This window comes from Coregonus clupeaformis, chromosome 17 (genome assembly GCF_020615455.1).
Source record: "Coregonus clupeaformis isolate EN_2021a chromosome 17, ASM2061545v1, whole genome shotgun sequence".
Taxonomy (NCBI): Eukaryota; Metazoa; Chordata; class Actinopteri; order Salmoniformes; family Salmonidae; genus Coregonus; species Coregonus clupeaformis.
Genome location: NC_059208.1, coordinates 7,696,266 through 7,721,179, shown reverse-complemented (window position 1 = coordinate 7,721,179; position 24,914 = coordinate 7,696,266). Strand labels below are relative to the sequence as shown.

General features: G+C 43.3%; 1 pseudogene; it reads left to right on the top strand.

The window, feature by feature from the left end:
* Positions 1 to 6,043: 6,043 nt before the first annotated feature.
* LOC121585781 lies at positions 6,044 to 22,685 on the top strand (annotated as a pseudogene).
* The last annotated feature ends 2,229 nt before the right edge of the window (positions 22,686 to 24,914 follow it).

Below are 24,914 nucleotides of genomic sequence, written 5' to 3'. Positions count from 1 at the left end.
CAAGGACTTGTCCCGACGCCACTCCTACGTTGTCTTGGCTGTCTGCTTAGTCGTCCTGTTGGAAAGTTAACCTTTGCCCCAGTCTGAGGTCCTGAGTGCTCTGGAGTAGGTTTTCAATGATCTCTCTGTAATTTGCACCATTAATCTTTCCCTCGATCCTGACTAGTCTCCCAGTCCCTGCTGCTGAAACATCCCCACAGCATGATGCCACCATGCTTCAATTCAATCTTGGTTTCAACAGACCAGAGAATCTTGTTTCTCATGGTCAGAGTCCTTTAGGTGGCTTTCGGGAAACTACAAGCGGGCTGTTGTGCCTTTTACGGCGTGGCGTCCGTCTGGCCACTACCATTAAGGCCTGATTGGAGTGCTGCGGAGATGGTGGTCCTCCTGGAAGTTTCGTCCATCTCCACAGAGGTGCTCTGTCAGCGTGACCATTGGGTTCTTTGTCACCTCCCTGACCAAGGCCCATCTCCCCAATTGCTCAGTTTGGCTGCCAGCTCTAGGAAGAGTCTTGGTGGTTCCAAACTTCCATTTTAAGAATGGAGGCCACAGTTCTTGGACCTTCAATGCTGAAATATATCTTTTGGAACCCTTCCCCAGATATGTGCCTCGACACCACCCTATTTAATATTTTTCTTGACCTCCATTGAGTCATTTAGTGCAAAACCCAAGTCACAGGTTCACTAGGCTAAAAATGGACCAGCCCATCTGACGTCTGCCCAAAATGCCAGATGGCCAGTCCATCCCTGGGGTCTTATGTGGAACGAGGTCTTAGGCCTGTTTCCAACCCCAGTTTAATCAGTCGTTCCCCCAAATAATTGAGTCTTATGTATCAGCAGTCTGTGGCGTAGGCCTATCCTCAAAGTCAAGAATGGAAAGGCTTTGGTCAAGTTCCTCCCTGACTACATTGCAGACACATGCCAGATCTTACAATGCCTGGATACGTATTCAACAAATCAGCTAACCATATATAGCAATCTGATGCCCAACTGGACAGTCAAATATGTTCCACACAACCATTGCAATGTCAATGCATCTAGTCGGGCAGGAACTCTACCTTTGCTACTGTCAAATGCACTAGGGTTTTTTTTTACCCAAAAAATTACTGGGAGTTTATACAGAGTGTGTGACTCTTTATTTGTGTTTATAGCTTAGTTTATTCTCAGTTGGTCAGCAACTCTACACTAAGTGATGTTCTCTGGGTGTGCGCCAGCTCATATTTTTATTAGCCAATTGACACAAACTTCTATGGCTGCATTTATACAGGCAGGCCAATTCTGATCTTTTTACACTAATTGGTCTTGACCAATCGCTGATCAGATTGGTCAAAATACCAATAAGTGGAATAAGATCAGAATTGGGCTGCCTGTCTGAATGCAGCCAACTTCCCTAGGGTTCTGGGCCCATATTCACAAAGCATCTGCGTATGGAACTGCTGATCTAGGATCGGTTTTGCCTTTTTAGATCAGTACACTTAAGCCTTGTTCACATTGCAGGCCTTAATGCGCATGTTTTTCCAAATCAGTTTTGGAATACTGACTGTCCAAACAGCAAGTGACAATCGGATTTGTGTGTCTGGACAGCAGTCATTTGCTGACATGGCTACGCTAGTTGTCGTAGTAACGACGCGTGTATGCGCAGTAGTGTGGGCTGATTGGTGTTGCTGGTGCTTCATATCACTCAGTTATGTAGAAAGCTAAAATGACAAAGCCAGCCATGGATGTTTCCGAGTTGCTTTGAATGTTGAAAATCAGTGTTAAGTACACGTTTAAAGCCTCAAAGGATAAGATGAAACAACTTTTAAAACAAGTCATTTTTGGTTCTCCACAGCAGTCAACTAGCTAGGTATACTGAACAAAAATATAAATGCAACAATTTCAAAAGTTTTTATGATTTACAGTTAATATAAGGAAATCAATAAATTAGGCCCTAATCTATGGATTTCACATGACTGGGAATACAGATATGCATCTGTTGGTCACAGATAAAAAAAGTAGGGGAGTGGATCAGAAAACCAGTCAATATCTGGTGTGTCCACCATTTGCCTCATGCAGTGCGACATCTTCGCATATAGTTGATCAGGCTGTTGATTGTAGTCTGGAATGTTGTCCCACTCCTCTTCAATGGCTGTGCGATGTTGGTGGGAACTGGAACACACTGTCAGACACATCGATCCAGAGCATCCCAAACTTGCTCAATGGGTGACATGTCTGGTGAGTATGCAGGCCATGGAAGAACTGGGACATTTTCACCTTCCAGTATTTGTGTACAGATCCTTGCGACATGGGGCTGTGCATTATCATGCTGAAACATGAGGTGATGGCGGCAGATGAATGGAACAACAATGGGCCTCAGGATTTCATCACGGTATCTCTGTGCATTCAAATTGCCATCGATAAAATGCAATTGTGTTCGTTGTCCGTAGCTTATGCCTGCCCATACCATAACCCCACCGCCACCATGGGGCACAATGTTCACAACGCTGACTTCAGCAAACAACTCGCCCTCACGATGCCATACACGTGGTCTGAGGTTGTGAGGCTGGTTGGATGTACTGCCAAAATCTCTAAAATGATGTTGGAGGCGGCTTATGGTAGAGAAATGACATTCAATTCTCTGGCAACAGCTCTGGTGGACATTCCTGCATTCAGCATGCCAAAACTTGAGACATCTGTGGCATTGCATTGTGTGACAACTGCACATTTTAGAGTGGCCTTTTATTTTCCCCACTACAATGTGCATCTGTGTAATGATATGCTGTTTAATCAGCTTCTTGATATGCCACACCTGTCAGGTGGATGGATTATGTTGGCAAAGGAGAAATGCTCACTAACAGGGATGTAAACACATTTGTGCACAAAATTTGAGAGAAATAAGCTTTTCGTTTGTATGGAACATTTCTGGGATCTTTTATTTCAGCTCATGGGACCAACACTTTACATTTGTTTTGGTGTGTTTATTTTTGTTCAGTGTAGATAGCTGTTTAGCTTTCTAGCACATTCACTAATTTGTTTGTAAACAATTAACAAGCTAGTTAGCTACCATATGTTCTTGTCAAACTGTCAACAGAGTAGCTAGCAAGCAACAAGATCAAATCAAATCACATTTTATTTGTCACAGGCGCCGAATACAACAGGTGTAGACCTTACCGTGAAATGCTTACTTACAAGTCCTTAACCAACAGTGTAAATGTCTACCTGTGTAAATAGTCCGGTTGGCCATTTTATTAATTGTTCAGCAGTCTCATGGCTTGGGGGTAGAAGCTGTTAAGGAGCCTTTTGGACCTAGACTTGGCGCTCTGGTACAGCATGCAAGGCGGTAGCAGAGAGAACAGTATGACTTGGGTGACTGGAGTCTTTGACAATTTTTTGTGCCTTCCTCTGACACCGCATAGTATATAGGTCCTGGATGGCAGGAAGCTTGGCCCCAGTGTTGTACTGGGCCGTACGCACTTCCCTCTGTAGCGCCTTACGGTCGGATGCCGAGCAGTTGCCATACCAGGCGGTGATGCAACCGGTCAGGATGCTCTCGATAATGCAGCTGTAAAACTTTTTGAAGATCTGGAGACCCATGCCAAATCTTTTCAGTCTCCTAAGGGGGAAAAGGTGTTGTCGTGCCCTCTTCACGACTGTCTTGGTGTGTTTGGACGATGTGGACACCAAGGAACTTGAAACTCTCGACCCGCTCCACTACAGCCCCGTTGATGTTAATGGGAGCCTGTTCAGCCCTCCTTTTCCTGTAGTTCACGATCAGATCCTTTGTATTGCTCACATTGAGGCAGAGGTTGTTGTCCTGGCACTACATTACCAGGTCTCTGACCTCCTCCCTATAGGCTATCTCATCGTTGTCGGTGATCAGGCCTACCACTGTTGTGTCGTCAGCAAACGTAATGATGGTGTTGGAGTCGTGCTTGGCCACGCACTAAGCACTCACCCCTGAGGGTCCCCAGTGTTGAGGATCAGTGTGTCAGATATGTTGTTGCCTACCCTTACCACCTTGGGGCGGCCCGTCAGGAAGTCAAATAGCAGTCTAAAGAGGGCAAATAAGTCAGATTTGATCGTTCAGTCAAGTCGCACCTACAAAGGTGGTTTGAAATGTGGCTTGAAATATCTGATTCCATGTGCTTTTTGGCTGTTCAAACTGCAGGAAAAATAATTGAATCGGATATGCAAAAAAATTGGATGTGAGTCACTTCAATCTGAGAAGCTTTGTGAATACGGGCCCTGAACCCTAGGGACAGTGTAGGCAGATGAATACCAATCAGCAACACATCGGATTCTATCAACCATATTCTTCATTTAAGACTTGATTGGTATCAGGTGTGTTACTGCTTACTGGAACAAAAGCCTTCACCCACATTGGCATTGCTTTCATCAAACATTCAGTGTGGCAGGGTATCAGAATATTTTTTCCCTCCTTAAATACAATTGAACTCTCAACTAATGAATACACCCTTGTTCTTAGGTCACGGAAAATAACAAAATGTCTCTCAGGATTCAAAACCCCTCTCATTCTCTCTATGGAACCCTCAGATTATATGGTCTACTCAAACAAATTGATGTTCTCACCAGTTCCAGATAATGTCATCCCCAGGGTGATTTAATGTTGAATACATTTGTGTGTAAAATTGTATTTCAGAATGTAGCAATACTCCATATTTTAGAGCATACTATTAGGAGTATAATGATACCAAGGTGTTGTCTGTATTATGTACATTCCACAGGATGCTGCTGAGGTGAGAACGGCTCATAATAATGGCCGGAACGAAGCAAATGGAATTGCAAAAAATGCCTGGAAACCATGTGTTTGATGTATTTGTTACCATTCCACGGATTCCGCTCCAGTCATTAGAATGAGCCTGTTCGTCCTAATTAAGGTGCCACGAACCTCCCATGGTACATTCATGGATCATTATGAATGTACGACGGGAGTGGTACATTCTGTACCACAGGATGGCCACTTTCATCATGGTTTGTGTTACAACAAATGGAAAAAGCATATCAAATATCCTTCCTCCCATGAAGTTTCTATGAGAGAATTGCCAGAACAATCTGAGATACCAAAAATATTTTCAGGCCATCCTGGTCTGGAATCGCCCTTAAGTCTCTGAGGTGTTTGGCTATAAACTAACCTGCCTAACATAGAGACAACGTTCAAGATACTGTTTGGGGGATACTGTAGGCAATGTAATTCATATCTGTTTTTCCTGTAAGTATATTCTAATGTGTTTTATGTTGATCGTAAATACTTATGTTTGGAAAACAGACACTTGTTTGCAGGAAAAGTCAACAGTTTCATATTGATTAATTTCCAGTTTCAGTGCGTCATATTCTTCACACCAAATTAGCTGCATGACTAAAATTATTCTCTTTCATATTTCATGCCATGTTGCAGGCAAGTTTAGTAATCATGCTAAAGAAATATGATTTGATAGTCACTGAAAACGTTTTCTAGGCCTACTCGAGCCATAAGGTGAATTTCTTCAAATTTTGGACACATACTGCAAATGACTATGCACAGAGTGATAATCTACTGACCCTTTCTATTGAAGAGTTTGTCCCACATTCTCAGGTCAGCAAAAAGCCCTGTCTGTCTGTCTGTCTGTCTGATTTACCTACAATGTAATGGTTAAACCTTCCAAGGCAAGGCTTGCGACTGCTGCTCGACTGCATGTTGCATGGCCTTCTACCCTGGTGCATACAGCTTGCATAGCTCCTCTGTAGCTCAATTGGTAGAGCATGGCGCTTGTAATGCCAGGGTAGTGGGTTCGATCCCCTGGACCACCCATACGTAAAAATTTATGTACGCATGACTAAGTTGCTTTGGATAAAAGCGTCTGCTAAATGGCATATTATTATATTATTATTGCTTGCAATCCTTTAATGAAAGATGGCTGATCCTTCCCAGCTACTGCATCATAGGCTTCCCTATGCTCGACTAAACTATGCTTCACATGTCTCTGGGCTGATCCAGCCTATGCCTCAGTAGTTCACAGATCGTCTCGACTTCACAGTCTGCCTGACTCATCAGAGAGCAGCGAGAGATGCCTCCTGTGGAGCATGACCCTTCTGTGACCACATACAACACCTACACAACACTGGGTCTCTTCCTCAATTCATCTGTCTTGATTCCTCCCATCCTCTCCTCGGTTCTTCTCAAAACACATTGGAAAGGGACCTTGGATCTCCACCAATGCATTTTGAGAAGGAGGGAAGACAAGGAATCATGTAAAGATATAGATTGAGAAAAGACACATCAGGCAGGGGGCTGTGATGATGATGATGATGTTGTTCGTTGCTGTACTGTAACTGTATGAGTGGCAGCCCTTGTCATTGGAACTGGCCTGATTACCTTCAGTAGAACTATCAGTTGTCTGGATTTGTTTGGATGGAACACACAAGAGTTGCAACGGTTGCAGTGACAACAGGCGGTAGCACGCAGTACTTTTGTTGCACACACACCATGCATGCGTTTGCCTCATCTCATCTACCCCCTCATGTCTTCTCCCTCTGGCACACCAAAAATGACTCGTCTGCGGTCCTAGTTCTTGTCCTCTCTCTCTCTCTCCCTCTCGCTCCCCCCTCTCTCCCTCCCCTCACCTCCCTCCTCTCTCTGCCTCCCTCCAGGCATCGTGTCTGTGTGGCTCGGCTCCTACAACTACAACTCTCCTGTGTCCAGGCTGGCCTTCTCCTTCCTGCTGCTGCTGGGGACCCTGGTCTCTGTCATCATGATCCTACCTGGCATGGAGACTCAGCTCAAGAAGGTAACTCCACACAACCCTAGTCTTGGTTGCTTGATGAGTAGCCTAGCATGGGTAGGATGGTCATCTGAATCAGGGTTAGTTTGGCAGCTGGGGTGAAAGAGGAGCGATTTACGATAGAGGAAACCAAGTCTAAATGTAACCTTAGCCTGCAGCTTTGATATGTGCTGAGAGAAGGACAGTGTACCGTCTAGCCATACTCCCAAGTACTTGTATGAGGTGACTACCTCAAGCTCTAAACCCTCAGCGGTAGTAATCACACCGGTTGGGAGAGGGGCATTCTTCTTTCCAAATCACATGACCTTTGTTGTTGAGGTGTTCAGAACCAGGTTAAGGGCAGAGAAAGCTAGTCACAAGTATTTATTTTCCAAGCTATAGCACACAACAGTTTACATACAAAAGGTTTTTAAAGGATCCTGGCCCAAAAATATGACCTGTTTTTTTTAATTTATGGTACACATACAGGACCTGTTTTTGTATGACGCGATGTATTGAATGAATGCCTGTGGCTTTGTCCTCTCAGATTCTGGTTCGTCAAGTTCCTCGTACTGGTGGGGATTACTGTAGGAGCCTTCTTCATTCCAGATGGGACATTCAACACAGGTATACACCATTACTATGATGCAGTGGCGGCTCCTGAAAAAATTCTCAGGAGGGGCAATTTTTCTGATGATTTAGGTGACCTACACACATTTTAAAAAAGATATGTCCAGCAACAACATGAAGACAGGGGCAGCATATAAGTCAATACCAGAAGCATTTATTGACTGATCTGGGGAGATGGATTCCAGTTTCTGTGACAGATTATAAATAATCTCTGATGCCTTTGTTATATTAGCTTTTGGTTGAATGTACTGTCGTAGTAAATATATAATGTTATAGCTTGGTCTGACTAAAATCTTGTGCATGACCCATTTTGTGTTGGGCGTTTGTTTTCAATCAATGCTGTTCCTATCCTATAACAATGGACAAAAGAGTCCTATCTTGTCAGCCTTGTCAGCAGGTGGCCAAGGACAACACCCACGCCATAGGTCTCTCAGTTCTTCCAACTCACGAGTTCTTGCTCTGAGGACACACACACACACACACACACACACACATCATCACTGATAACACACACACACACACACATCATCACTGTTAAACACACACACACACACACACAAAAATCCCCTCTCTTTAGGCTGAACATTTGAAGACAGAGAACCCGACTCAGAGCCAATGCAACAGTGGAGGGGACCTCGCCCAACTCATCAGGACCAATCAGAAGATCAGAACTACTAGATTCAACCTACATCATTTATTGTATAAAATGTCTGCACACAATGTTTTCGGGGCTCTCTTCAGATAGCTCCCTAAGAGTTTGATCGAACGAGTCCGTGCACGCGATTCCAGATATCTTTACCTCTGAATAAACTGCCTTTATTATACCATATCCACCCCTGTCCAAAGTCTCTACTTGGTCTCAGTTCTCCAGTAAACTTGTGATTATCAACAGTACACAACGGTAACAAACAATTGGGGGAACTCACGGGGCAGATAGTAAGGTCGCAGTGACACAGAAAGCAGTTCAATGTCGGGGGTACAGAGTCGCTCTCTTACCAGGATCGCGGTCCGCTCTGACCAGGGTGAAGCCGGCCGGCTCCACTTCTCTGTCCGGGACTCTGTCATCCAGCCAAGTCTCCCAGCTGTATTGGATTCCGCTGCCAGCAGCGTTTTCATTATTTAGTCCGTTCGTAGCGGGTATGTACACGATCAACAAGATCAGTCCGAAACCCACCACTGGAAATCCATGGTTGGCAGAATGTTTGTAAACTAAGTCTACAAATTAAAAACATAAAATAACTCCACTAAGTGTACAAATTAAAAACATAAGATAACGCCACACTGCAGGTCGCAACAGAGACGCTGCTAGCCGCTATTTTCTTAGTTACGTTCATGGTTACGTCACGTATGACGAAAGCGCGTAAGTGCAAGCCCACAGACACCCATAGAGATTGTATTGAAAGCTTTGAAATTTGAAAAAAATAGATTTTACATGACAGGCTATGAGAGACTTCTGGGCGATTTTCAACCTGACTGAAATCGCCCCAAAAACGGGCGGGGCCATTTGAAGCACGACTTTAGCCTGATTTGACATTTAGTGGCAGTCAGATCAGATTAGAACACTGATAACTACTGTTGCCGTGATATAATTGATTAGAAAAAAAATCCCTTCCTTTTCCCGTTTGGCAGTGCGTCGCCCATATCGCCCTATTGAACAGGCCGTCCCTGCTATGATGTTAAATATTTTCCTCTAAACACTAATAACCAGTGGCAATTTTAACATTAAAATATTGGTGGGGGAACTCAATCAACAAAGCTCAAATGCATTGAAATCAGTACACTACACTGGCTACACATTGAATGCACTAATAATCAATCCCAGAAAGGAGTTTTGAGCCACACACAAACGTTATAACATTTGGGTTATTATCAGTTTATGGCTACTTCCCATATCTTTAGCTCATATTGCACGGAAGACCACAGTAGTCAAGCATACTTTTATAGAGTAAACTAGCTAGTAATCGGTCTGCAATATCGCAACTCTGCCTGCCTGTTACAAATGGGCCCGGTTAACAATATGCAACGTTTATAACGCTATTCCCTTGCTTCATCTATTGCACCGTTACAGTTCCATCAAACGTATTTATAACTTACCCTTCTTGTACATGTGGTTCCATGGGTATTAGTCTGCCATGAAATAGCAACAATAAGACATGTAGCTTACAGGGTATTATAGCTAGCCTACCTCAAAACCAATGTTAGCCACTGCTTCATGATCCACCACCAACCACTCCACTTGAATCTTCTTTTCCAGCTTGCTTTACTTTAAAGTTTAGGTGGCTAATGAGCACCGAGACGTTTTATCTCTACATTTCTTTCATAATGCTACGTTTGAAAATCATTCACTAGGTGATAGCAAAGCTAGTCGACATGTTTCAGCTAGCTAAGCTACCTAGCTTGAAGACGTGGTAAACAACTAGCTATCTATGAAGTTGACACATCAGTCCAATCAAAGTTACCGGGCGTAAGACGTTGATTTATCTGTGGCCAATGACAATGAGCCTTCTTGGGCATGCACTGCTACTGTAAATCAATGGAGCACCGATTAGGGGCTTTTGCTGGCTAGCTCTCTCAGCAGGTGCTGTGATGACGTAGTGTCCCCATGAGTGACCGCACCCTCAGCCAATCATGTGCAACCAGAGAAGATCAACGAATTCTGCGCTCTGTACTTTCTGTCTGCCCCTCCACCACAGAAAGAACCCGAGCTGCCTTACTCAATGGAAATTTACCAAAACAACAATACAATTGGAAAGCGCCCACGTATGCTTGATTAGATCAAGCAATTTTTTTAATACAATTACATTTTTGCTAACTGATATGATATATTGTTGTGACATGAAATAACAGAATTGCATGCAAATCTCTTTGATATTGGTGGGCCCGGCCCACGTGACGCATCGCCACTGCCAAGAACGTGTAGTCAATTATGGTCAATTAAACAGACCTTCCACATGTTGTCTTTTAACAAACACTGTGTGTGTGTGTGTGTTCCAGTGTGGTTCTACATTGGTGTGGTGGGTTCGTTCATCTTCATCATCATCCAGCTGATCCTGCTTGTGGACTTTGCTCACACCTGGAACCAGTCCTGGCTGGAGAATGCTGTGGAGGGAAATAGCAAGTGCTGGTTCTCAGGTACTGATCGTTAATACGGTCTACTGATTTAAAACGGTGTAGTCTAACTCATTTAAATTCACATTTTCTGAATGTTTTCTCCAGGTTTGGGTCAATTCCATTTTTATTCAGTCAGTTCAGGAAGTAATCTGAAATTCCCTGAAGAAAATAGGAATGTCAGTATAATTCATGAATTGAAATGGAATTGACGCTTATCCTGGTTTTCCCCTAGTGACAATGGAAAACATTTCATAACATCCATAATGGGATGTATTCTTATGTTTCCCCTCCCACAGCTCTCCTGTCGTTCACGGTGCTGCACTATGCCCTTCTCTGCTGTGGTGTTGTTCTGTGTCTATTACACCACGGGAGACGACTGCACTGAACACAAGGTCTTCATCAGCCTCAACTTCATCATCTCCATCATTGCCATCCTGCCCAAAGTTCAGGTGATGTTTCAGTCTCGCAAAAAAGAGATTGATATGTAGTGTCGAGTCAATGTTGCTAGTTATTGCTGTAACAAAGGAGTCCGCTTATACTGAAATTTGATCATAAGGTTTATTCATATCACAAGATTTCAGCATAAATTTACGGGTGTCATGATCCCCCCCGGAGAGCAGCGTTTCCCAAATCGCAATGGCCGCTCTAACCTCTTCTTCGTTTAAACCCAGTATATATAATCTTCCCCAAAATATGGGTGGCTCCCTCTACTGTCCAATCCCCTGTCTACAACACACAGACTTCTCTGTCCCATGTGGCGTGTCACACTAAAACCATTCCTCTGACACTAAATAAACATCCTCTCAGGTTCCACTTAAACCCATTAACAAAGTCATAATCTTAATACACTACATTCCCCCCTTCGAGACTAACTAAAAGTCTCGAAAACAAACAGAATAGGATTATGACAAGTAACCATTTATCTTATTGAGTATCTTTAACCATAAACCAAAAACACTTCTGTCTGGAGTGTAAATACCTTTCTATGAAATATGAACAAATCTTTATGAAGTGTGAATACATTACTATGAAATATGAACAACTCTTTATGGAGTGTGAATACATTACTATGAAATATGAACAAATCTTTATGGAGTGTAAGAGCGAAAAACTGTCTGGCAGCCTTCTTTCCAAATATCAATCAAGACAGTAAAATTCTCTCACGGCCCCTCTGCCCCAGGCAACCACCTAGGTACTCCAGATCAATTCATAAATCTTTATCAATGCATTTGAAACTATGATGCCATTAAATACACATGAAATCCCCAGCAAACAAAATACTATCCAAAAAATGTCCACACTAAGGCTGGTCGACCCATCGGACCCTACAGTGGATCTCTATCCCTGCCTAGACTCCATGTCCCTAAGCATTCACAAAATAAACAAAAACATCTAAGATCCCCACATGCATTCAATAACATCAAATATCATTCTACAAAAAGTAATACCTAAGAATATGACACAAATTATGTATTACACATGCAAATATGTCTATATTTCATTGCAGACACTGGAATGTAGTCCACTACACTTCATCTCCCCAGCAGTGTCGACTTCCAATGCATCGTTGATGATGGAATCGGAACCTTTCCACACCTTCCTTGTTCCATCTCCTCCAGTCATTCTCCTTTCATATTGTCCCTTCATATTGTCCTTGTTTGAGTATTTCAATCTCTACATATTCCCCCAAATGCTTCTGGAAGAAAAGAAAAGACCAAACAGTATCTTTTGCAAAACAACACTTTCAAATTAAAACATCAATATCAACTAAGAATATAAAAAATGATATAAAATGATATATGAATCACATTATCCTATTTCCCCCCTTTGATTCATAACATCATACTAAAATCACACTAATATTGAAAAACATTTGAAAAATGATCAAATAATCAAAAAGGATATTTATCCATCAATACTCCATCCAGTCCCACTTGTCCCTCTTCATCCAGATCAGGAACAGTCAACAACGGCATCTGAGTGTTGTCTCCAGGCATCACTACTCCAACCTATCTCAATATCATAGCTTTCTCAAAGGTCAGTAACAAATTACAAAAGAAAAACATCACACACAGTGCTATCAGATCTGCTACTAAAATCTGAACCATCACTGCTCCCACTGGGCCTAACTGATCTTGCAACCAAGACTTCACTGACCATCCAGCTCCTTCAGATCTACCAAATGCATCCCTAATATTTTTCAATGCATCTATAACACTAGTGATATTATCTGAACTATCTGGAATCAAAGTATAGGTAATATTATCAATATGATCTTCCCAAATTTTACACCATACCATGGAAAAATCCCCACTTCTCTCTTAGACTTATCCTCCAATGATAGGCTTCCCAGACTATGAAACTTCTCTCTTTCAGAATCAGATTTATCTCTTTCCTGTGCTTCCCCTCTTTTAATTTTAAAACCTCATATGGAAGCTTCAACTTCTAACAATATCCTTTCCATCCATAGGTAAGAATATATACTCTCTCACCACAAACCCCTAAATAACTCTAAAATTCCCCCTAGTCACATTATCATTCAAAACTTCTCTCCACATGAGAGGAATCTCACCTCTACACATTCCTCCTCTCACATCTACAAGAAAATTAGCTTTATCACTCATCCTAACCCTAATAACAGTCTTTTCCTCTAAAATTGGTGCTACAGCTATTGGCTCCCTTGTAATCAAATGTGATATATTTATAGCTTTAATAACTGTCAATGTTGAAAGAGTTAAATTGCTTCTCACTATTGTTTCAATATGCTGAAGTGTTGATGTCATTGTTGTTACTTCATCCATTCTCCCTAAAACTTTTAACTTTTTACTTGTATTTCCATCTATCACCACTAGTTCTCTCTCTCTTCCTACTAACTAACATTGAAACTTAGCTTACTGCCCTAGAGTTCCTTCAACCCTAGTTTTCCTAACTTTTTTTTTTATCTAACTTTTCTCCTAACTTTTAAAACCTTTTCCACTGATTTATTCACAAAATCCTTTTACCACCAATTTTTAGAATATGTGATTGGGAAGTCCCCACCTGCTTCTGACTTCTTTACACACAGACTTGGCAAACGATCGAACATCTTTTAGCCTAGTTTGAAATCTCTTTCCCCTCTTGGTGTAGGAATGTAACCAAGAATAACAGTCACCCCTTTTAACTTTATTTTTCAGACAGATTGTCTAATAGGCAGTCTAATAGATTGTCATCCTTCCTATGATATTATCTTTTCAAGCAAATATGATTCCCAAAAACCCTACTTTTTAAAAATCTTCTACCAGACAGCCGTCTAGTGTACATCTTATTGTACAGTTCAATTTACACCATGCATCTCTTCCCAACAATGCAATAGGTATATGTTCTAATACCAGTATGTGTATTTTAATTTCTCTTTGATGTTTTTATAGCAGAGCTCAATTGGTTCCTTAAGAGTAATCAGCTGGTTTACTCCCTCAAATCCCTATCCTAATTAGTTAATTTTACATAGTGAGATGTTTAACCTCTTTAGGCTCAACACAGATAAAAGCTTTTCCTCTATTCCTTCTTCTAGTCCTTTTTATTTTCACTTCAATTGTTGGATATTTTCTTCTTCTCCCTAAATCGGTGCTATCAGCTGACACCCCCCTTCGGATCTTCTAGGCACTCTAGAATCCTTGCTCCTTTAAGGGTTCACCTGGAGAACAGGTGATCTTCACTTGCTCCTTTATCTTCCTCAGAAATTCCCTCTGTTGTTTCCTCCTGGCGCATTGCACTCACAGGTAAAGTAACCAACCTGTCCACAATTATAACACTCTTCTGAAAGTTGCTGGAAGTGTAGCTGAAACCTTCCTCCTCCTTCTAAGCCTTCTCGTCCTCTTCCTCTCCAATTCTGTGTCTGTCCAGAAACTGGCTGTGGATATGGAACAACTGGTACCGCCATTGGTGGCTGATACAATTGCATTTGACCTTGTTCAGTTGAAGCTATGGCAGTGATTGTTGATTTGGTGCACACTGATTCTTCATAACCAAAGCTTGTTTCTTCTTCTTCTTCTTCTTCTCCTTCCCCAGTTGTATTTGATTGAGTAGAGTTTCTTGGTCCTGCTCTTTCTTATTGTTGACATATCAGTATTCTTCAAAAGGTTATATTCTAAATTCTGTCCTCGAAATATCATCTTCCATCATCTTCTTACTTTTCTTCAGCTTCTTGAGTTGTTCCTCCAGTTGTGTTACTTCTTCTAAATCATTCGCTTTATCCAGGCATGATACGCATCGGTCTATATCTCTTTCTATTTCTTCTTTGCTAATCATTGTTGGATAAAATCCTCTTGAATATGAAGCACCTTTAATCTCCAAATCTTCATCGCTGTCTTCATCTTTGCTTTCATCAGAAATCGAATCTCTTGTATCCTTCTTCCTTCAACTTCCATCAGAGATCAAATCTCTAGTATCCTTCTTCTTTCCTCTCTTGCCAACTTCCTTCTGATCACAGAGTCATATCCACCCATGATCTCTTCTCAATCACTCTGATCATCATCATCAGCATCATCATCTTCAAGTTCCATCTTCCTTAACCTCACTCTTCTCTTCCAGACATCTCATTTTCTTCCTTTTGGAGTTTTCTTTTATCTTTATGGTCGTTTCTGCTTCTCCTCTCTCTATTATTCAATCACTTTCATCATGTTGATGACGTCAGGGTTAAGATTCCCTCTACTAGCTATGGTTGTTCAATGTCAGGCCAACTTTTGTTCCCTTTTCCAGACAACCTTTAGTTAATGGTATTGCAATGTTTACTATTTTCAACTATATCAACAGGTGTAATTACCTTCATAGTCCTGATATCCTTTTTCCCCATTGTAACAACTCTTTTATATTCCTTTAATGTGAATTATTTTATTTAGACTATATAGCCTATGGCTTCCTCCCTTTAATTATTAATATAAAAAAAATATATATATATATCATTTTCCCCTAAATAATAAAAATTAATCAATAAAAAATTAAACAATTACTCAATAAATTTATGAATAATCAAAAATATTTTTTTTATTTCTATTTCCTATTTTACTAATTTATCAATTAGTGGCTATCTTACCTCTCCTGATTGAAGGTGGTATGTATAATATCTATAATCCAGCAACACTACAGTACTCATAAATCCCATTGCTTAATAAGCATCCAATTATCTTAATTTTACAGAATAATGTTAGTACTCGATTTCCAACAGAACTCTAATCAAACCCACTCATTCACAGAAACTCCAAAATGCAATTTTTATTCAATCAGTCTTTTGCCAAGTCTTTGCGAAATTGTCATAACATGAAATATCCTGTAGGGGAAGATTTTGTAAACAGAACAGCACTAAAACCTTTTGACTCGATCCTCTGTCGCGTCACCCCTTGTCACGTGATGTACACGTCAGCACCTCCTCTCTTTCTCTCTCTCTCCTCTCGTCCCATCGCCTCTCATATGACAAAAGAACAGAGAAACATACAAGAATTTAGCAGTTTATGCAGTCACTGAGTCACTTCAACCATTCAATATTCCTCCGTTCACATTCGCTCTAAGAATTAACTCAGGAATAATTATAGATAGCTCAATAACATTTATTTATTTATTTTAATCCGTCATTTTATTTTATTTATTTTAATCCGTCAACATATATCTAATTTATCAATTCAATAGATCTCAAAAAATAGTTTCATCTTCAAACAACAGCCGATGTAACAACTAGAACATTCCATTCGTGTTCAAATCTCTACGTTCGTCTGTGTCTGTGTCTCCCCCCCTTGCACCGTGTAGCAGAGGCATATTCTCCCTACGTAACTCTAGTATCGTAAAATCACACGCATGCGTAGTACATTCATTACCACGATTTCAGCGTGGACGGGAGCCCCAGACAACAGAACGTTAGCATTCTGCTATAGCTCCTCTCTTTTACCCTTTATAGACAAACAATAACACTTAACAGAGCTCACAACGCATATAACTTAAATTTTACACAAACAAACATAATTTAAGAGGCTATATTCCATCGCAATGGCCCTCTAATGTTAGCATGTAGCATGTAGCACAATTAGCATTAGCATTTAGCATTAGCATGTATGTAACATGTGGCATGCAACATGTAGCAATGTAACCTGCATTGCGCCTAAATTCTTTTTCTTTGTCCCTACCTTATATGATGCTGTGAGTTCTGGATATTCTATGAGAGGTTCCCCCAAACATATACCCAGTCGGATACAAGATGAGCAGTAACTTGCAATAGAATATATAACCACTCTCCAGTCCCAGACTGACCTCAAACACATATAACGCGTAAAAGGATTTTCGGCCCATCCTAAGATCGCCTCCCTGAGGTCTTTACAAGATTGCAATGCCCTAATTTGTATACGTATCTCTGCCTTGCATATCTGCCTTATTCACTACCATCGATTGTTCTAGAATTCCTATTCAAGCCTATTTCTATAGACACATATTTCTATAGCCACTCCTATAGGCTCTCTCTCCCCCCTTTTGCGCTGTCTACCAGTGCAAATACATTTATAATGATTAGGCCAGACCCCTAGTTCTCAGCAATAAAGCAACACAAAGCACACATCGGTCCCCAACGGTACATCTCTCCAGCGCACACTCAAATAGCCTCCAAACTAACAAATGCCCAAAGTGGTGAGGAACTCACCCTTATCTGGCCATGACTTCGGAACGAGAGTCAGCTTGGTGCATGAATGGAACAAAGGAGAGATGCAGACCCTCCCTTTTCATGACGCCATTTGTAGTGTCGAGTCAATGTTGCTAGTTATTGCTGTAACAAAGGAGTCCGCTTATACTGAACTTTGATCATAAGGTTTATTCATATCACAAGATTTCAGCATAAGTTTACGGGTGTCATGATCCCCCCCGGAGAGCAGCGTTTCCCAAATCGCAATGGCCGCTCTAACCTCTTCTTCGTTTAAACCCAGTATATATAATCTTCCCCAAAATATGGGTGGCTCCCTCTACTGTCCAATCCCCTGTCTACAACACACAGACTTCTCTGTCCCATGTGGCGTGTCACACTAAAACCATTCCTCTGACACTAAATAAACATCCTCTCAGGTTCCACTTAAACCCATTTAACAAAGTCATAATCTTAATACACTACAGATACCTGCACACCGTTGAAAGTTCCTGCAGTTTTATTGAGTACAATATTTATTTGCAGGCTGTTTCAGTCTTGTTCCTCTCTCTTTGAAATACATACACATCCTGAAGTTAATTCAGGGGTGGAAATATTAGCAATGTTTGCAATTATCAAGATCATCAAAATGTTAAACAATGACACAGTGAACTATTTGTTCATGTGAATGTAGTTGAACAGAAGTTAGAGACTGATGTTTTGTGTGTCTATCAGTTAATTGTTTTATTGTCCCCCAGGAGGCCCAACCAAGCTCAGGCCTGCTCCAGGCCTCCCTCATCTCCCTCTACACCATGTATGTCAACCCCAGTAAGTCTCGTCATGACCCTGCTGATGACCCTGTTTAGTCATTGGTTAAGAGTCATGGTTCAGTTCATTCATTAAAGATGACCTGATGTTACCTTGACTCGCATAGCTGCATGCTGACAAAAAAATGAAATCGCTTGATGGGAAGTCTGGAACAAAGACTTTAAATGTGAAGAAACATATTTTACCCGAAAGATAAACTTCGGTCAGTGAACACTTCATCCCACATTAGATGAGTTGCAGCCAAAAATGACAAGAGAAAGAGTAAGTAAAATAGATGTGACTCTAGCTCATAATTAAACGCTGATGATTTGTCGTTTTCTTTAGGTTTAAAAGCATACCATTTTGTCCTTCAATGGCATTCATCAGAATGACAATATTCTATCTCTCTCCCTATAGACCGTAAGTTTAACCCCAGCCTGCTGAGTCTGGTGAACAACACCTCCACCCCTACACCTGCCCCAGCGCAAGGGGTCCAGTGGTGGGATACACAGGGCATCATAGGACTGGTCATCTTCTTCTGCACTCTCTACGCCAGATATGAAGTTGCAACCTAGAGTAGGGTTCTCTCCAATCCTGGAGACCCACTGGACCGGGCACTCTTTGTAGCAGCCCAGACCAGAGACACCTGATCGAAGTACTGGGCTAGAGTAAACATGTGCAAGCCTGTGTGTCCTCAGGACTGGGTTTGAGAAACACTGATTCAGAGCTATGTTTCAAATGAAATCCAGACTATTCGAGCCTGTCCACAGGCTTTTGAACAGCGCCGGAGAAGATGGCTGCCGTTTTACAGCCCTCTAACCAATTGTACTATTATGTGTGTTTTTACGCGTTATTTGTAATTTATTTTGTACATAATGTTTCTGCCATCGTCTCTTATAACCAAAAAGAGCTTCTGGATATCAGGACAGCGATTACTCACCTCGTATTGGACGAAGATTTTTTCTTCAACGAGGCGGCGCGAAGGATATCCTACAGACACGACAAGGCCCAAATCCCCGTCATTCGCATGAGGAAGAGACGGAGATATCGTGGACGTAGGTCGGGGTGCCTTGTAAGGATCCGACGGCGAGCGAGTAAACTGCCGCTCCCATCAATCCTATTAGCCAATCTTCAATCATTGGAGAACAAATTGGATGACCTAAGATTACAGTTATCCTACCAACGGGACATTAAAAACTGTAATATATTATGTTTCACCGAGTCGTGGCTGAACGACGACATGGATAACATACAGCTAGCAGGCTATACGCTACATCGGCAGGATAAAACGGCTGACTCCGGTAAGACAAGGGGTGGCGGTCTGTGTATATTTGTAAACAACAGCTGGTGCACAAAATAAAATACTAAGGAAGTCTCAAGGTTTTGCTCGCCTGAGGTAGAGTATCTTATGATAAGCTGTAGACCACACTATTTACCAAGAGAGTTTTCATCTATATTTTTCATAGCTGTCTATTTACCACCACAAACCAATGCTGGCATTAAGATTGCACTGAATGAGCTGTATAAGGCCATAAATCAACAGGAAAATGCTCATCCAGATGCAGCGCTCCTAGTGGCCGGGGACTTTAATGCAGGGAAACTTAAATCCGTTCTACCTAATTTCTACCAGCATGTTAAATGTGCAACCAGAGGAAAAAAAACTCTAGACTACCTTTACTCCACACACAGAGACGCATACAAAGCTCTCCCTCACCCTCCATTTGGCAAATCTGACCATAACTCTATCCTCCTGATTCCTGCTTATAAGCAAAAACTAAAGCAGGAAGCACCAGTGACTCGGTTAATAAAACAGTGGTCAGATGACACAGATGCTAAGCTACAGGACTGTTTTGCTAGCACAGACTGGAACATGTTCCGGGATTCTTCAGATAGCATTGAGGAGTACACCACATCAGTCACTGGCTTCATCAATAAGTGCATCGATGATGTCGTCCCCACAGTGACCGTACGTACATACCCCAACCAGAAGCCATGGATTACAGGAAACATCCGCACTGAGCTAAAGGGTAGAGCTGACGCTTTCAAGGAGCGGGACTCTAACCCGGACGCTTATAAGAAATCCCGCTATGCCCTCCGACGAACCATCAAACAGGCAAAGAGTCAATACAGGACTAAGATTGAATCGTACTACACTGGCTCTGACGCTCGTCGGATGTGGCAGGGCTTGAAAACTATTACAGACTACAAAGGGAAGCACAGCCGCGAGCTGCCCAGTGACACAAGACTTCCAGACGAGCTAAACCACTTCTATGCTCGCTTCGAGGCAAAGCAACACTGAAGCATGCATGAGAGCACCAGCTGTTCCGGATGACTATGTGATCACGCTCTCCGTAGCCGATGTGAGTAAGACTTTTAAGCAGGTCAACATTCACAAGGCCACAGGGCCAGACGGATTACCAGGACGTGTACTCCGAGCATGTGCTGACCAACTGGCAAGTGTCTTCACTGACATTTTCAACATGTCCCTGACTGAGTCTGTAATACCAACATGTTTCAAGCAGACCACCATAGTCCCCGTGCCCAAGGACTCTAAGATAACCTGCCTAAATGACTACCGACCCGTAGCACTGACGTCTGTAGCCATGAAGTGCTTTGAAAGGCTGGTCATGGCTCACATCAACACCATTATCCCAGAAACCCTAGACCCACTCCAATTTGCATACCGCCCCAACAGATCCACAGATGATGCAATCTCTATTGCACTCCACACTGCCCTTTCCCACCTGGACAAGAGGAACACCTACGTGAGAATGCTATTCATTGACTACAGCTCAGCATTCAACACCATAGTGCCCTCAAAGCTCACCACTAAGCTAAGGATCCTGGGACTAAACACCTCCCTCTGCAACTGGATCCTGGACTTCCTGATGGGCCGCCCCCAAGTGGTAAGGGTAGGTAACAACACATCTGCCACACTGATCCTCAACACGGGGGCCCCTCAGGGGTGCGTGCTCAGTCCCCTCCTGTACTCCCTGTTCACCCATGACTGCATGGCCAGGCACGACTCCAACACCATCATTAAGTTTGCCGACGACACAACAGTGGTAGGCCTGATCACCGACAACGATGAGACTAGGGAGGAGGTCAGAGACCTGGCCGTGTGGTGCCAGGACAACAACCTCTCCCTCAACGTGACCAAGACAAAGGAGATGATTGTGGACTACAGGAAAAAAAAGAGGACTGAGCACGCCCCCATTCTCATCGACGGGGCTGTAGTGGAACAGGTTGAGAGCTTCAAGTTCCTTGGTGTCCACATCACCAACGAACTATCATGGTCCAAACACACCAAGACAGTCGTGAAGAGGGCACGACAAAGCCTATTCCCCCTCAGGAGACTGAAAAGATTTGGCATGGGTCCTCAGATCCTCAAAAAATTATACAGCTGCACCATCGAGAGCATCCTGACTGGTTGCATCACCGCCTGGTATGGCAACTGCTTGGCCTCCGACCGCAAGGCACTCCAGAGGGTAGTGCGTACGGCCCAGTACATCACTGGGGCCAAGCTTCCTGCCATCCAGGACCTCTATACCAGGCGGTGTCAGAGGAAAGCCCTCAAAATTGTCAAAGACTCCAGCCACCCTAGTCATAGACTGTTCTCTCTGCTACCGCATGGCAAGCGGTACCGGAGTGCCAAGTCTAGGTCCAAAAGACTTCTCAACAGCTTCTACCCCCAAGCCATAAGACTCCTGAACAGCTAATCATGGCTACCCGGACTATTTGCACTGCCCCCCCCCCCCACCCCATCCTTTTACGCTGCTGCTACTCTGTTAATTATTAATGCATAGTCACTTTAACTCTGCCCACATGTACATATTACTTCAACTACCTCAACTAGCCGGTGCCCCCGCACATTGACTCTGCACTGGTACCCCCCTGTATATATAGCCTCCCTACTGTTATTTTATTTTCCTTCTGCTCTTTTTTTCTGAACACTTTTTTTGTTGTTGTTTTATTTTTACTTTTTTGTTTAAAATAAATGCACTGTTGGTTAAGTGCTGTAAGTAAGAATTTCACTGTAATGTCTGCACCTGTTGTATTCGGCGCATGTGGCCAATAAAATTTGATTTGATTTGATCACGTCCCCTTTTTCCTGACGGGTTCCTGCTCTTTCCTTCTCCTCCCCTGTAGCATCCGTTCGTCCAACAACACCCAGGTGAACAAGCTGATGCAGACAGTAGAGGGCCAGGGTCTGGCTGCAGACAACCACGCGGCGGCCACGAGGGAGGACGGGGCCAGACGGGCCGTGGACAACGAGGAAGAGGGGGTCACCTACTCTTACTCCTTCTTCCACTTCAACCTGTTCCTGGCCTTCCTCTACATCATGATGACACTCACCAACTGGTACCAGTAAGTAGCTCTGTTTTCTTTGGTTATATCTGAGGGGATAGAGGAACAGGGATGTGTACAGGTATAACTGAGGTGATTCACGTTGTTCGAGACCTGGAGATTTGCGTCAACTCCCCGAGATAATGCCTGGGCTTTAGGTCAGCAGGCTAACAGTCTTGTGGTACTCCAACGACCCAATTTCAAACCATCACACATGGTCTACTTTGTGTTTTTGAGATGGTAAATAAAATGTGATTGATCCTGATCTCTCCTCTCCCCAGACCTGACGCAGACTACCAGGCCATGCAGAGAAGTATGCCAGCTGTGTGGGTAAAGATTAGCTCTAGATGGATAGGCCTGGCTCTCTACCTCTGGACCCTGGTAGCTCCTCTCATCCTCTCTAACCGAGACTTCAACTAAAGGCATATACATTCCATCCAGGGCTGTCCCAAATGGCACCCCTGTTCCCAAGTAGGAATAGGGTGGGTGTCTTTTCAGATTTGCTGAGGGACTTAACTGTTTGGCATGTTTTGATTTATACTATTTGGTCAGAATGTTTTTAAAAACATATATTTTAATTGTGTTGCTTGAACGAAGGGACCATTGTCATGTCTTATAACTGTAAGTCGCTCTGGATAAGAGCGTCTGCTAAATGACTAAAATGTAAATGTTATACATTTTTATTTTCAGGCTGGTCTCATTGACTAGACGTAACATAGTAAACAAAATTCTGGGACACTCAAATGAGTATATGTTATGTTTGGTATGGTTACAAAAACAGGTTACTTAAGATAAAAAACGAAAGGAGGGTGGTTGGTCGGGGTGGATGGGTGGGTGAATCTCATCACGGACAACTTTAGCATTTTAGCTAATTGGCAACTTTGCAACTACTTAGCATGCTAGCTAATCCTAACCTTAACCCTAACATTAATCCTTACATTTACATTACATTTTAGTCATTTAGCAGACGCTCTTATCCAGAGCGACTTACAGGAGCAATTAGGGTTAAGTGCCTTGCTCAAGGGCACATTTACGTCAATTAGCAGACGCTCTTAACCAGAGCGACTTACAAATTGGTGCATTCACCCTATAGCCAGTGGGATAACCACTTTACACTTTTTTTTTTTTTTTTTTTGGGGGGTGGGTGGAAGGATTACTTTATCCTATCCCAGGTATTCTTTAAAGAGGTGGGGTTTCAAATGTCTCCGGAAGGTGGTGAGTGACTCCGCTGTCCTGGCGTCGTGAGGGAGCTTGTTCCACCATTGGGGTGCCAGAGCAGCGAACAGTTTTGACTGGGCTGAGCGGGAACTATGCTTCCGCAGAGGAAGGGGAGCCAGCAGACCAGAGGTGGATGAACGCAATGCCCTCGTTTGGGTGTAGGGACTGATCAGAGCCCGAAGGTACGGAGGTGCCGTTCCCCTCACTGCTCCATAGGCAAGCACCATGGTCTTGTAACGGATGCGAGCTTCAACTGGAAGCCAGTGGAGTGTGCGGAGGAGGGGGGTGACGTGAGAGAACTTGGGAAGGTTGAACACCAGACGGGCTGCGGCATTCTGGATGAGTTGTAGGGGTTTAATGGCACAGGCAGGGAGGCCAGCCAACAGCGAGTTGCAGTAATCCAGACGGGAGATGACAAGTGCCTGGATTAGGACCTGTGCCGCTTCCTGTGTAAGGCAGGGTCGTACTCTCCGAATGTTGTAGAGCATGAACCTGCAGGATCGGGTCACCGCCTTGATGTTAGCGGAGAACGACAGGGTGTTGTCCAGGGTCACGCCAAGGCTCTTCGCACTCTGGGAGGAGGACACAACGGAGTTGTCAACCGTGATGGCGAGATCATGGAACGGGCAGTCCTTCCCCGGGAGGAAGAGCAGCTCCGTCTTGCCAGGGTTCAGCTTGAGGTGGTGATCCGTCATCCATACTGATATGTCTGCCAGACATGCAGAGATGCGATTCGCCACCTGGTTATCAGAAGGGGGAAAGGAGAAGATTAGTTGTGTATCGTCAGCGTAGCAATGATAGGAGAGGCCATGTGAGGATATGACAGAGCCAAGTGACTTGGTGTATAGGGAGAATAGGAGAGGGCCTAGAACTGAGCCCTGGGGGACACCAGTGGTGAGAGCACGTGGTGCGGAGACAGCTTCTCGCCACGCCACTTGGTAGGAGCGACCGGTCAGGTAGGACGCAATCCAGGAGTGAGCCGCGCCGGGAGATGCCCAGCTCGGAGAGGGTGGAGAGGAGGATCTGATGGTTCACAGTATCAAAGGCAGCAGACAGGTCTAGAAGGACAAGAGCAGAGGAGAGAGTTAGCTTTAGCAGTGCGGAGAGCCTCCGTGACACAGAGAAGAGCAGTCTCAGTTGAATGACCAGTCCTGAAACCTGACTGGTTTGGATCAAGAAGGTCATTCTGAGAGAGATAGCAAGAGAGTTGGCTAAAGACGGCACGCTCAATAGTTTTGGAAAGAAAAGAAAGAAGGGATACTGGTCTGTAGTTGTTGACATCAGAGGGATCGAGTGTTGGTTTTTGAGAAGGGGTGCAACTCTCGCTCTCTTGAAGACGGAAGGGACATGGCCAGCGGTCAAGGATGAGTTGATCAGCGAGGTGAGGTAGGGGAGAAGGTCACCGGAGATGGTCTGGAGAAGAGAGGAGGG